Source organism: Pinus tabuliformis, chromosome 2_2, assembly GCF_031772625.1.
Source record: "Pinus tabuliformis cultivar Carrire ecotype Pingquan chromosome 2_2, CPIR1, whole genome shotgun sequence".
In the NCBI taxonomy this organism is placed as follows: Eukaryota; Viridiplantae; Streptophyta; class Pinopsida; order Pinales; family Pinaceae; genus Pinus; species Pinus tabuliformis.
In genome coordinates, this window is record NC_142300.1 from 474930077 (window position 1) to 474945672 (window position 15596).

The window sequence follows — 15596 nt, forward strand, 5'->3', positions numbered from 1 at the left end:
GTCCTTGAACCTTATGAGAAGTGGGCCATTGATTTCGTTGGGCCCTTCAACCCACCTTCTCACGAGAAGGTTCACATCCTGGTCTGCACTGATTATGTGACTAAGTGGGCGGAAGCCAAAGTGGTTGCGAAAGAAACACAGGAGGTGGTTGTAGATTTCCTTTTTGAAGATATTTTTACCCGATATGGTACCCCAAGAGAAATTGTTTTGGATGGAGGTGCACAGTTCACATCCCGCATGATAGGGAGGCTTATGTAGAAATACGGGGTTAAACACAAAGTGACAACTCCTTGCCATCCCCAAGCGAATGGACAGGTAGAAAGCACAAACAAGGTATCAGAAAATATCTTGACAAAAACTGTAGCAAGTCATCGTCGGGATTGGTCACATAAACTTCCAGAAGCTCTTTGGGAGTATAGCACGACGTGGCAGAATACAACTGGGTTTTCACCATTTGAGCTAGTCTATGGGAAATCCCCCTTGTTTCCAGTAGAGTTCGAGATCAGTATGCTCAGAACAACTTTAGAAGTGGGGTTAGACTTATCAGAGGCCCAAAAAGACTGACTGGAATAGCTCAATGAGTTAGACGAGATTCATTCAGTTGATGTCCAGAGAACCATTGCTATCCAACAATAGAGAATGAAATGGCATGATAAATTTATCAAGAATAAGGTGTTTCATACAGGGGACTAGGCATTTCTCTATGACTCCCGGTTCAAATATTTGAAAGGAAAGCTTCGCACTCGTTGGATGGGACCCTATGAAGTGGACGCTGTATTGGACAATGGAACAGTCAGATTGGTTATAATAGATGAAAATCGTACTTCCTTCCTAGTGAACGGACACTGTCTGAAGTTATATCACTATCCAAGTTCTAAGGATGCCTTCGTCAAACATCTTTCTAATATGTCTGGTTTAATGGTTGTTGGTGCAAAGAATACTCTCTCTGCCTTCTGTTAAAAAAAATAAAATATATATATATATATATATATATATATATATATATATATATATATATATATATATATATATATATCTGTGTTGTTACTACTTACTTGTTTGTCTTTTGCAGGAATAAGAACCAAATTATGACAAGGAGAAATTGAGAAATTTTCCATGTTATAGTCGTTGTTGTTACTCCATCATTGTTGTTACTCCGTCGGTGCTGTTACTCCATCGTTGTTGTTACTCTGTCGGTGTTGTTACTACGCCATTGCTATTATTCCGCTGGTGTTGTTACTCCGTCGTTGCTATTACTCTGCCGGAGTTGTTACTCCGCCGTTGCTATTACTCCGCTAGTGCTGTTACTTCGTCATTGTTGTTACTCCGCAGGTGTTGTTACTTCGCCGTTACTATTACTCCATCGGTGTTCTTACTCCACCGTTGCTGTTACTCTGCTGCTACTACTACTCTGTCATTTTATTACTCCGCCGATGTTGTTACTCCATTGGCACTGCTACTTCACCGTTGCTATAACTCCATCGGTTATTTTTGCTGTTACTCCACCACCAGGTAGGTCGCCAGGTACAACTTCATTGACTCTTATGAATTTAAATAATATTCCAAAGAAGAGACCAGTACGTGCCGCAAACGACCGCATTTTAGTTGGGGACTCCTGTCACAAATAAATGGCGATGTACCGAAAATTGTAATTATATTACATCATTACCAAATCTAATGCGAACGGAAACCAAAATATTGCAATTTTGTAATCATGATTCTGACTCATTGGAATTTGAAATCGTACGCCAAAAACCTTATCGGTCATTTCCCCAGTACACTATATTCAATCACCATAATCATTCACCTGTACTGCCATACCCTGCCATTATTTACTATGTTTTTCGAGGTGTACCAGTCATTATTACCATTCTTTTACGCCACGGCCACCATGCTAACATTATTGCCATCGTCAGTTTGGATTGCTGTTACTCTCCCCTTGTTAGGAAATTCTGACACATAGGAAATAGTTAAGTATAAATTGGTCTAGTATAGAGTTAGGTAAAGTGTGTTTCTTTACTATGTACTTTTGTAACTTACAATCCGACGTTCACAATATGTAGTGATCTGACGGTTCATTCTCTCCTCGGTATTACTGACCCTTGATATGTGGATTAACACCCGATTGGTCCATGATATCTATTTAAAGAGCATGGAGGGTCATTTGTAAGGTAACCGTTCATGAGAGAAGCTTCTGTAAATTTTCATTCTTTTATTAATAAATTGCCTGAAGTGGCAACGTTGGCTCAGGTCGTGGACTGCTTCCCTCTTTGAGGGTTTTAACCACATCAACAATACTGGTGTATTGATCTGTGATATGTTTGTGAGCGGTGTCCTTTGGTGTTTTGTATGAGGAACATACCCTGTAAATTCCTACACCCCCTACAAACTGACTGTATCCATCGTTTCAATCCAGTTCCTACAGTGATGGGTGGGTTGGCTATGCACCATGAGCTGGAGGATATGACAATGGTCTGAAATAATCGAGAAGTATGGTAGGTTTTTGAAAATGCAGGGTGGAATGTCTATCTCGACAGGGTGTGGGGGTTTAATGAGGCAATTGTGATTGAATTTGCACTCAATTTAGAGGAAGGGAGCTCTTGGGTCTGGGAGATAGAAATCGTTGTTACAGAGGAAACCATTGCAGAGATCAGTGGGCTATCCCAATAGGGGCAAAGATGGTTTTCGCGAAGAACCTCCCTCTCAAGGTTCCCCGAAGCATTTTTGCAAGCCAGAGAGAATGTTGTTCAGAAAGGTTGGGGGTATGACCAAAATTCATTACCGCACCCATGGGGTGAGGTAGCAGGTTTTGTAGTGAGATACATAACCTGCAAGGGGAGGTATACCACCATGTTTAAATTTCGTTTCAGAATGTTGGCTCACCTCCAGTTCCAACAGATGAAAGCCTTCTCATTCAATATGCCTTTCTTCTTGTTAAAAAGTCTCCAACTGATGGCATAATCTACTCGGCATTCACGACAAGTTGCGGTAGTCATTACCAACCATGGGTTGGTCCGGCTGTTAGTCATGCATGAAATCGATCAACTTCAAGTCCTGTGGGAAACATTCCATGATTCTACAGTGGAAGAGATAGCAACTACTAGAGCTGCTAGAGAGGAAAAGCTAAAAGTGATGGAGGAAGAACCCGGAGCAGAGGACGAACACGTAGACCAGGAAGCACCAAAAGAGATGGAGATGGAACCCAAGGGGATGAAACAAAATTGAGAACGTGAACCAGAGAGGATAGTCGAGGCTGCTTCACAAGAACCAGCCTCGACCGTAGAACTCATGGAAGAAGAAGTGTTGCGGCAAGGGGTCGATATAGAAAGGGTCACCAGCACCACGACCGAGATTGTCTCACAAGAACCAGCCTCAACTATGGAGCCCATGGAGCAAATCAGCAACACTATAACAAGATAAGAGGTACAACATTAGGCTGAGGTGGAAGAATTCGTTAATATTGTGGCCATGGGTGTCCCATAAGGACCACCCTCGACCGTGGAACCGATGGAGGAAGATGAACTAGGATGAGAGGGGCCCGAAGCTGAAAGAACCATGGGGCCAACATAAGGAGAGGCTATAGGAATAATGGACAGAATTGACATAATGATGCAAGAATCCATTTTTATTGATGTCATCCTGGAAGAAACAATGCCAACATCATCTGATCAAGAATTGCTGGATATGGAAAGTGGTGTTACACAAGAACCACCATCAACCCATCTAGCTCTGGAGATTGTAGAGGAAATAGATGCTGAGACTGACGCTGCTCGACAAGAACCAACGTCAACCTCGGAACGAGGGACTGCACAGAAAAGGGTTTCAACCCAAAGCAGAGATGTTGCAGACAGAGGGAAAAATCCTGAGGTCACAGTTGGGGCTGAGATAGGTCAGGTGGGAAAATTATTTCAATTTCCCTCTTACTTCTCCATTCTAAAAGGGACGAGGGTGTCTCACTCTTCCAGACGTGCAGGGGAGGGTGTTGTCATTCCTGCGATTTTGAAGTTTGATGGGTCAAATAAGGGACCAGCTGCCACAGGTTTTCTGGCCGCAGACTTCCAGAGAGACCTTTCCCAGGAACCCAAAAGAGAGGAAGAGACGGGTGTTTCTAAAGCAAGGGAACTTGGAGGGGAAATTTTGGTTGAAACATCGATGGACACCCATCAAGTGAGTCCGCCACCTATCAAGATAGATTCACAGTGGGTCGAGGCAGGAGTCAGTAAGGAAGCGGTTGCTACCAAGGAAGAGAGACAAAGCAAAGCAAGCCCGTCGATTAACCTTGTGGATACTCCCTCGAGTAATCCAACACCAGTCGAACCAGCTAGTACTAAATGAGGTGGTGGTGAAACAAGAATGGATAGAGTTGTGTGAGCAATTGAGGCTTCCTGTTAAGAAGAAATATCAACTGCAATTGAAAGAAACAATCCAGCTCAAAACATAGGTCAAGAGGCTGAGAAGGCAGGTGCACCGGTTGAAGAAACAGGTGAAAAAATATAAGTGGTGGGCTAAGAAGCCCAAAGCCACGATGGCCGAAGTAGAGACACAGGTAGATGAAGTGGAAACAACCTCTGTTGCCACTCAGACAGAACCTATCGAGTATTTTCTTGAAGGCCGTGAGTTTTCTTTGACGGCTGAAGTACAAACTTGGAAATCCACCATGGCGCGATATCAGAACGAAGTGAAGAGAGCCCAAGAACGAGCATCCACGGCTATCTTCAAATGTGTGGAGCACATAGATATAATGCAATTGAGGTATGCAAAGAGGCAACTCAAGGTGGAGCGGCTGGAAAGGCAAGTGGCAGAATTGAAAGCCGAAAAAGAACAAATTCTCAATTTAGCACAGGAGGTGATGGCATGTTGCCCTCCCGCTTCCAGTTATTCTTTATTTTTGTATGAAAGTTTTCTTTTATTCTGTTTGGAAAGCATCAAGAAAGAAATTAGTCATGAGATTGAGGATGGTGTATAGTTCCTCCAGATATTAAGAGCCCATGATGTGCCAACTCAACATTTGATGTGTGAGCTTTACATGCATGAGTATCTCCTGCGTGTTGATAGAGAATTTAATATGGTTCCATATGTGGGGGACATTCATTTGAGGGCCCTCACCTCTTACAATTTAAATCAGATAAGTTGGCAGAAGGCTTCTAATACATTTGAGTCAAATCAGGTCACGAAGCCTTTTATGGTAAGAGGAGAACTTGAGAGATCAGTGACTATGTACAATAAGCACAATACACTTTTAGAAATTGTGGGAAAAGGGGAATGGATGTTGAAGACACAAAAGTGGTGCATTGATCTCTATGTCAAGCAATTAGTCACGTTTGAAGCTAAGGCCCTGTATAGTTGTCAAAAAATGTGGATGATGTCAACCACATCTGTCCGGAATAGAGAACCATTTGGAGCACCAAATTTTGCACGAGCACTCAGTAGGGTGCCAAGATACGTGGCATGCATCCAAACATGTGGGGTCTGGTGGATGGGAATTTGGTTTTAGTACCCTATCATTTGGTTGCCAACAGAGCACTACACCCCAGCATATAATGTACCAAATGATTGGTGGAAGGAAGTTCTTCTCTCAAAAGGGTTTAAGGTTCCAGGAACAGAAATGGTCAGGGAATACGATCTCGCCCGACTTCATGAAGCCCAAAACCTATCCAACCCAGACCTACGGAGACGGTGATCTGCACGAGGGTGTGCAGAAGGCTAGTTGGTGGGAGATGTTGGGCACCAAATCAACCTATCTTTTTCCTGCATTTCCAGTCCTCTTTTCATCCCTTTTGTATTCATTCACATATATTTACTATGTCAAACTATGAGGTAATTCCCCTTTCTTCGTCTCTTGGGATATTTAATTAATGAAGTAGAGTCATGAGGGCTTTGCATATGCGAACCACTAAAACATGTTATGATTGCAGATTCTGGAGTGCAGGTGTTGACCTCACGGCATGTCGCAGCAATTCCACGATTCACAGCAGTTGATCGACCACGATGAAACAACATAACTGATTTGCAGTTGTTCTCAACCCGTTTTGGATCATTTCTTTTCTTGCTCTCTCAGCGTTGGTGCTATGTTGAACTGATGTATATCTTTCGGAATATAGTTGCCAGGTTTTGGGGAGAGATGTTACTCCCCTTTGTAATGTATAAAAGACGAGTCATTCCTGTACGAGGGGTTACCCAGACCCTGAATTATATTGTAATAGCATTGTTCAGATTAATAAAATACAACCCTTTTTGTTGTTCTATCTTTTGCTGTGAGTAACGCAACCCTGATCAGAGAGCTAGGCTCGCTCTTCTGATCAGGCGTTGCGTGTTTTCTTGTTATGTGTGTGTTGTTCATTGCTATGTTTATTTCTTGATTGCTATTACCGATTCTTTAGATCACTGTGAATACCTTTTTAAGTTTTGTAGTTGAGTTTCTATTTTTGTTACAACAATGCTTTGATTTTGTAATCACGAACCCTTGGTCGATGACAAATTGTAACCTTGCCCTTGCATATACTTTGCGTGTTGCCTTGAAAATAATATGCACCCGGATTGATACATTAATGTAGGAAAAGGGGTGAATAATTTTTTCATACCTAGACACCAACAATATACACTGAAAATTGTTCATGTCCCTGAGGTATGACATGTTGTTGAAGGATCATATATAGTTCTAGTGACACACTTGGCATTGATGATCATTACTGACTTGATCATGTATCATTTGAACATAATATGTGGTTTAACCAGAAAATTAAACATTCAACAAGAATTCATTGTATGATTGAAAAGACAACTCCATTGCAAAAAAAATAATTATATTTCATTTATTTATGCAGTGACTCAATTATTTACAATATAATTCAACTATACATTATCCACACAAAACATTGCCACAAACCCTGTTAAGTCTATATATCTCATTCATTGATCCCACCATTGATACAAAATACATAAGCAATAAAATAATGGAAATGGAATAAAACCTCTATAAATTTCATATTTATATTAACCATCACTAGCACAAGCCATACACAAGCTCCATATACTTAAATGTAAGAACTCAAACTATGTTAATTCATATTACACTATCTAGCCAATGCCATTATGATAAACATAGTAAATATTGACAATAGAATAACAAACTATCAAATCCATACTACAATCATAAAAAAAATCTAAACAAAAAACTATTGTCTAACAATAACATCAAATAAAGCGGAAAAAAATAACTAATCGAAAAAAAGAAACCACTACTACTGGAAACAACTCATTTTTTATATTTTGTCTTTAATGTCCTACTTCAGGGAAGCTCTAACCAACTCATCTAGCTAGCTTGCCCTAATGAGTTATCCTTGTACATGCTGAGTTGAAAATGTTCATTGGACCAAACTAGGATGAATCGCCACCACTGCCCATATCTAACCAACCTACATAGTTAGAGGATACATTGTTGACCAAGGAATATTTCATTTAAGGCATAGTCTCTTAAGCCCTTGTCACACATCTGGGCAGTCTTTCAGGCATTTGTGGCATGTGGTGCATAGTGCCCTCCATCCTCAATGTGATTTCTCCACACTTAGGAAAAATTTCATACCTTTCCTGCCTTTTCTCATTGTTCTTTCTTATCCCTAATAGTCCCCCAACACTAAACATGGCTCATCCTTGGGCCAATTTGTTGTGGTTGGGCACTAGTGGAAGAAAGAACCTATAAAACCTTCACCACAATTTTTTCAAATATTTCTTTTGTATTGTGTGTGATTGCCTTCGCTTACTCAACCAATCCTATAGTATTTGCAGTAGTCTTGACAGGCATAAGAGCAATTTGGAATAAAGATTCATTCTCAATAATGAATTTGTGCATTGTGATTTTTGCTACAACGAAATCATTTATGAGTAGCATGGCTTCAACTTCCAACTTTCCACTTTTTGAGCCAGTTATTGTTGCTCCACTCTCAATTGGTTAATCTTTCTTCCCAATTCCGCACTTTTGTCAATTGCAATGCTACATTCTTCCATGAGTAGAGGTATCAAATAGCTACATATAGTTTCATTTTGTTGCTCCATTGTTTGAATCCTCATCCCAGTGTCTTTGAGCTCGACATTATCTTGCAATTTATTCCATAAATCTATGTTGGCCTCATATAATTTGTGCACACATTTTCAAGATATTGTGCACTCTCAAAATATTTGGAGGCTATCTAGACCCTTTCCCTTCTTTTTACTTCTTATGGTGGGATAGTGGGATTGATCTCCAATTGTAGCTATTCTACCTTTTATTTTAGGCCATGAACAATCTCTTCAATATTGGGCAATTTCTCCTTTGTGGGAGTGTCAGTTTCCATGGGGACACTTGAAATCTTACTATATATGCTTTGATGGCATGTCATAGTGTCCCTCCTATTTCTTCGGCTTGTTTCATTGCTTCTTCCCACTGTGTGTTTGCTTCTTACAAAGTCTTGTCCTCATTACTGAGTTGGATTAAGTCCACCAACTTTGCTTGTGCATGAAACTATACTTCCTAGGAAAAGGACTACTGTTAAGAATGTAAAACATGCATTGGTAACTAAGAAATAATTAGATCTACCTACGGAAGCACTTGAGCCTGTTGTTGATCATTAGTGGCCATGAAGTGTACTACAACTAGGGGGATGACCAAGGTGTTATGCTCTGCTAAATTCGAGGATGGTTGTGACAGTTCTAGTAAGATCTCTAGTATAAGAGGTGCATTGGTTGCCTCTGTCATAGTATTTGGCTCTGTTGCACTAGGAGTAGGAGCAGTTGTCCTAGATGCCTCGATCATTTGATGTGATTTATCTATTTGTTGCTACATATGATCCTGTAATTCCCTCCTCTACAAGTTCCTCAATGGATATGATGATAGGGGAAGCTTCTTGCTTCGTCACTTCTTTGATTTTTTGAACTAATTCTCTAGTTCCACCTCCAAAATAGAAGGTTTTTGAACGCTTATTGTCTTGCTCACTTTTCACTTCTTTCTAAAACCCTTATTTTTACCTTCCAATGGCCTCTTGTCACTTCTTGGCACAACTTCCTCTTCCTTGGCTTCCCATTGGGGTGTGTTGGGAAACTCTTGTTCAGGCTCCCATGGCAAAGGTTATGGGCATTCCTTCAGTTATGGGGCAGATGACATTGTTTATTGTGGTCCTTGTAACTCCCCCTTTGTGCCATCATCAATTGTATGTACCTACAGATGCTCATTAGGGGTTGGTATACATTAATCCACCAACCAATCATTCATTATCTGTGACACTACATTCTCATCAAGCTTGTAACAACACTTCCACCATTACTTGTCAGGGTCTACACGTGCATGTACATACATGTGGTGAGGAGTTGCGTGGAGCATTGTGATTTCCCTATAGGCTTCAACAACCTATACCGAAATGTGTGATACCTTGAAAATATCATAATTAATGACTTATTTCCATATATAAAATTTCAAATTTGTATTCATCTAGCTCTTTTTATCATAATTATACTAGAGTGATCCAAACCACAGCGCAATGAATTTTTTGTCTTGTTTGGAATAGGAAAGTTGGTATCCCGAGAGACCTGCCATTTTTTCAAAGCAATCAGGATCAATAGCCATGCATAATGGAACTCGACATTCCTATCCTTCGCCTACAAACAATCTTGGATAAATTGATTTAGTAGAAAGGTGATCCATTTCATCTAGACACGTGTGACACATTTCGTTGCAATAGCCACTTCTCCTACAGGTCAATGCTCCTTTTGGCACTTCCTAAGAAACTTACAAGAAATTAATAGCGTGGAAAAATTCACCTGCTCATCACTTATAGAGGATATTAATATCCCCCTCCATCCACAAACTGCACTATATTTTTCTATCACCTCCTTAACAACATCATTTTCATTCTTTTTATCAAAGAGAGGTTACAGATCCTCTCCTACCATGGATAACCCATAAATCCTACATATGGGTTATGAATCAATTTCTATAGGCTCACAGAGCCACATCTCTATTTTGTACGCAACCGAGAGTAATTTAACAAAAATATTTACTTCATTACTAGACCAAAATTGGGGATATCTAACAAATTTAAAATACCTAATTTATCAACCCCCTTAGTCCATTGTTGAGGTTCACAAACTGGTGGAATTCTTGGTTGGACTATGATAGTCATGTACTTTACCTGAGCAAAATGGGGAAAATTGTTGGGGTATGTGGCACTGTGTTCATTAAATTTAAGCTTGTCGATCATGTTGAGCATGCCACCTTATTTGATAACACCTTTCAGAATTGAAGGTGTTAACAATTTATACTTTGGATCTTTCAAAAACTGAGCTTTTTTATTTTGCAACAAGTTGTGGAGGCCACACACCACTAGCGACTTTTGTCCTTGATTTATTGAGAACTAATGATGAGGCCATAGCATATGTATCTAACAAATACAAAATTCATCTGCAACTACATTTTGATTAGTTTTTTGCTTCATGCCTTGACTTTACTCTTACAAATATGAGACAATGAGAAAAGAACTGGATGAAGAATTAGTGACTTACATGCCTTGTGCACATTTTAAGGAACAATAACTTTTAGTAATCTTGGTTATATCTTATAATAACTTCACTAGGCATGAACATCGTTTGTGATTATAGCCATGGTAGAATTCATGCCAAGCAACCTTCCTAACATTGCCGCTGATCTAAGACATATCTTTCTTTAATAAATTTAATGTCCCTTTTAATATATTTCCACAATTCCCATCCACATGGGTGGCACATGCTTTTACTGGTTCCTTTCTCTACAATTTCATGGTTTCTATTGGCATCATTGACCACTAGATGTAGTCCACTTTTCATGTTGTCACTGGTACTACACACTTTCCTTGAATGCTTATACACGTGGCTGTGCAATTTTCTTGTGCACATTGTGTTAGCCCTTCACCGCAACAAGATATATCCACTTTTCCAAGTTAGTCACATTGTTCCTGCGAACACAATGTTACACAATAATTTGTCACCATTGGTCACCGTCCCTATCGCCCCGTTTCTGTACATTGGAGGACACATTCTGGGACCTATGAGCAGTGACATAACCCAAAAACACTTGCATTATGTTCCCTTGAGTATGCACTTCATGTTCCCTGAAGACACCTTCTGCAAATTATCCCTGAAAAGTGCTCTTTTTCCATTGGCGCAAGTCCACAGTGTCTTACCCACGCCAATCACTGAGATCCTCAAAAGGGGGTGCGACCATTGGCGCTCTGTCACAGAACAACACCCGCGCCAACCCAGTTTGGTAATGATTTTTGACAAACGCGCACCCATATGTTTTTTCCTTTCAGATCACGAAGTCTTTTGAGGGTAAAATCCATCGGATAGAGGTCGAGAGTCATCATCTATCCTCATCATCTATCCTTTCAGAGATAATGCCAATCCACAATGGGTGTCCTGGTTCATTGAATCTTCCTCCCTTCTCCATCTATAAATGTCTGTCCTCATGCATTAGACAAGCTAGTTTTGGAGTTTTTTGAGGAATGCTAGTTGTGATTATGCTTGTCGTGAGTGATAGTGAAGCATAGAGAGGTTATGCTGCCGGAGAGGAGGTATATTGCAAGACACACATAGCTGCTCGCCCAGCCAGAGGAAAGGTTCAACGTCAGAACCTTGGTTGTATCTTTTCCCGTCTATTATTTATTAATGAACGACTGCTGTTATGGTTCCAATCTCATTGTCCACTATAATGATGTTTGATTTATTTCCTTTCTGACTGAAATATAGTTGTACTTTGGTGGATTTTATGCTTGTATCTACTTCGTCCTTTGTGTGTGCAGGTGTCCGTTCGCGAGGATCGCTAGGATTGTGACCTGCTGGAGCAAGGGAGCGAGAACATCAACTCTGCATCGACATTAGCGTTGGATTCCAGGTTGGTCTTCTTAATTCACCCTTAGTGTACAACTAGGAACTTGCGTAGCAGCGTGAATCGATTGTGGCTAGTTCTATTTTGGACTAGTGGGATCACCTCTGTCCGTAGAGGGGATTTACCTATCCAACACACAACATTATTTGGGTTCTATACTTCACAATGTTGACCTATGAATGCCAATAAGGTTACAAAAACAATTATTTTTTACCCCTACAAACACATCAACTTTGGAAAGTGGGGCAATTGTCTCTATACAATTTTAGTCGGTTCCCATTGACGAGTTCATTGATGGGATCCTCATTCAGTTTCTCCAATTATACTATCATTTTATTTGTGACATAATGCATAATATACAATCCAAGCTAATGCATATGAAATTTCCTAGGGTGTTTCATAAATTCATTGTCATACATCAACACAAGATCATCAACCTGGGATTTCTTTTGCTTGATATGGAAATCATGCCATGCATTTTCCCTAGCCTTCACCTCCTAATAGGTCAACCTTTTTCACCTCCCGAGTTCAATAAATATGGAGAACTAGAAATGAAAAGGTTTGTTACTAAACTACATATAAAAGTATTTTTATAAGAAGAAATCATTTTTCCAAACATGCTTCCAAGCAATATTTCAAAATACAATATTTTCAAATGTTTTATTTTGGTTTGATTTTCTCTACAGGAGCATGTAATGTGCAACTTTATAATTTCAACACATAAAGTTGGCTTTTTAGTAAATTGATATATAATTGTAGTCTAAAACCTTTCTAAAATGATAATTTCAGATACTAAGATTTGGAATAAATTAATGAAATAAATAACACTAATATGATTTTATGGTTATGTAATAGCCTTAGGATATTGCATTAGAAAAGATAAACACCAAACAAAAAAACTTAGGGAAAAATGACAAGCAAACAAAAAGATAGCTCCTCGGAGAACCACATTAAAGAAAAAGGCAACTGTCTAATTAAACAGAACAACATATAAGTGAGAGGAAGAAGCTTACCTTAAGAATGTCATTGCAAATAGTAGCACAATAGTCTTTGTTCCATTAATAATTTCTCAAGAAATATTGTCAAGTTGGAAGTGATAGGTTTTGAGCTGAGAGTAAGATCACCAAGTGAAATTCTATTCAAGATGGAAAGGTCCCGTTGTCCCCCACCTTGTGAAGAAGGATCATCCCTTTCTCTTTCATTATTCCTATCAAAATAACCTTTTCTCCTTTTCTCTCCCTCCCTTTAAATTTTCTTTCTGATTCAATTATCCTTTTCAACTTCTCATAAATTGTACCTTTTCTCAATTTCTCTCACTTTAAATTCATGTTTCCATTCCCTTTCAATTCCCCTCATGAACCTTTCAAAAAACACTTCTTATTCAATAGCACCGTGAAACCCTCTATAGTCGTTTTCCCTTTACGTCTCTACATCATCCCCAATTCTTGTTCATAATTTCATCCCTCTTTGATAGCAAGCTCCCTTGACTGGACACTCAACCTTCCAGAATATATCCCTTCTCCCCTTGGCTAGTTTGTTTCATAAAGCACTCTACAATCCATTCCAATATATTTTCTTTATTTGTTAGTGATAAGTAACTAGGTCAAATCCCAATGAGTTTAGGGTAGTTTTTTTTACATTAAAGAAATTCTCTAACATGCCAAATAAAATAATCCTTCGTAGGTGAAGACATGCAAAAAATGAGTTTAATACTTTTAAGCGCTCATTTGCTTTAAAATCAAGTTTAATATCTCTATTTTGTAACTAACATGGAATTTTTTTGGCTCAAGTCTTTCCTGAATATCTGGCAAGTCTCTCATGTCAATAAGAATTTTTATCTCTAGCTTGGCCTAGCCATTTATTGAATATATGAAAAGTGCCTTGATGATCTGGTCAATAATAGTGGAAAATTCCTATCATGGACCACTTCAAAGACCATTATCAATCCATAACACGTTGAAATCTTCAATGGTCACATTCCCTTTCCTTTTCTGTGTCGTCTGCAATTATCGTTCCAGCATTATGGCCTTTTTTATAGAAATCTCCCTTGATCGGTCACCGACCTTCCAATTAACTCGATTCCTTCTCCTCTAGCCTAAGTTATTTCACAAAGTCATCTACAATCCATCCCAATAGGGATTCTTTATTTGCTAGTGGTAGGTCATGAGGTCGAAACACTATGAATTTAGGGTAGAATTATGGTCATTAAATAAAGCCTCTGACATTCCAAACAAAGCCAACACCAATTTACATACTTTTTAGTGTCTGTAAGCTAAAACATCTAGTTTAATAATTTTTACTTTGAAAATCGACCCAAATTTTTTATGGCATGATTCTTTTTGGAATGTCTGGAGAGTCTCTCAACTTTCAATTCGAGAATGTTTTTCTCAAATATGGTCCAACTGTTTATGGAATATTTGGAAATCTCTCAAAAATCCTTTCAATAATAGTGGTGAATTCCCCTTATGAACATCTCCATAGACCATTCTTGTCCTATAGCACGTTGAAACCCCTGATGGTGGTTTTCACTTCCCACTCCACATCATCCCGAATTCTTGTTCCATAATTATGGCCTTCTTCATAGTAATCTCCCTCCATGGTCACTCAACCTTCTAGACTCTATTCCTACTCCCAACCAAGGCCAGTTTAGGGAGGCCTTTGTAATGTAGTTCAATACGATTTTCTTTATTATCCAATGGTAGTTCGCAAGGTCGAAACTTGGTGAGTCCAAGAGAGCCACTTAAAATCTTTATTGAATGTATGGGGACCCTGTCATATGAATAATTCCTTGTTTGGAGTTCATCCTAGATGTTTATTGAATGTTTGGAAAGTCTCGAAAATATTCACAACAGTAGGGGTGATTTTTGTTTCATAAATTGAAAGGAATAAATATGTCATTCATTTTTCTCTAGAAATTCTTTAGGTATTAGCTAAAAATGCCACCGAACTCTTCGAGGTGGTGAGTTATAATCATATACTTGTGGGTGCTCTGGTTGGATGAATACGAAGGAGAAGTGTATTTTGCATACATATCCGACTCTTGAACTCTCAAATCAAATGAAAGAAACCTAATGGAAAAAATTTGACACAGTTATATGAAGGATGTGAGATGTCTTTCAGTGATTAATTTTGCATATTATACCTGACCCTTGAACTCTCAAATCAAATGAAAGAAATCTAATGACAATGAGAAAGATTGATTTTTTGAGCCTGGATTACAACCTTTTCCATTCGGGTAGACCGTGGGATGATTAGATGCAAAAGAAATTTATTTAAAATTATATTTCTTTTTAATCATTTAATATGCAAAATGTGTAGTAATATTTGTACAAATTATTTAAATCAGTAAGGATTTCGTAATTTTTTTTAATAGAGTTTCAGTGATTTTATTATATAAAATTTGGGTGAAACATTTTAAATGTTTTTTAGAAGAGAGAGAGAGAGAGAGAGAGAGAGAGAGAGAGAGAGAGTGAGAGAATTTAATCCATGAATTAAATTTAGTCTGGAAATTTTTTCTTATATTAAAATCTAAGTAGTTTTGAACTTCATCCTTCTCAAAATTTTTGAATAGTTGATAATTAAGATGTTATTTGTAATGATTGAAATTATTCCATCGAAGTGGATGATCATTTATCATATATTCAATGATAAATCTCAATCTCGTTATGTTACCGATGACAATTATTATATATTATTATGCATGGCA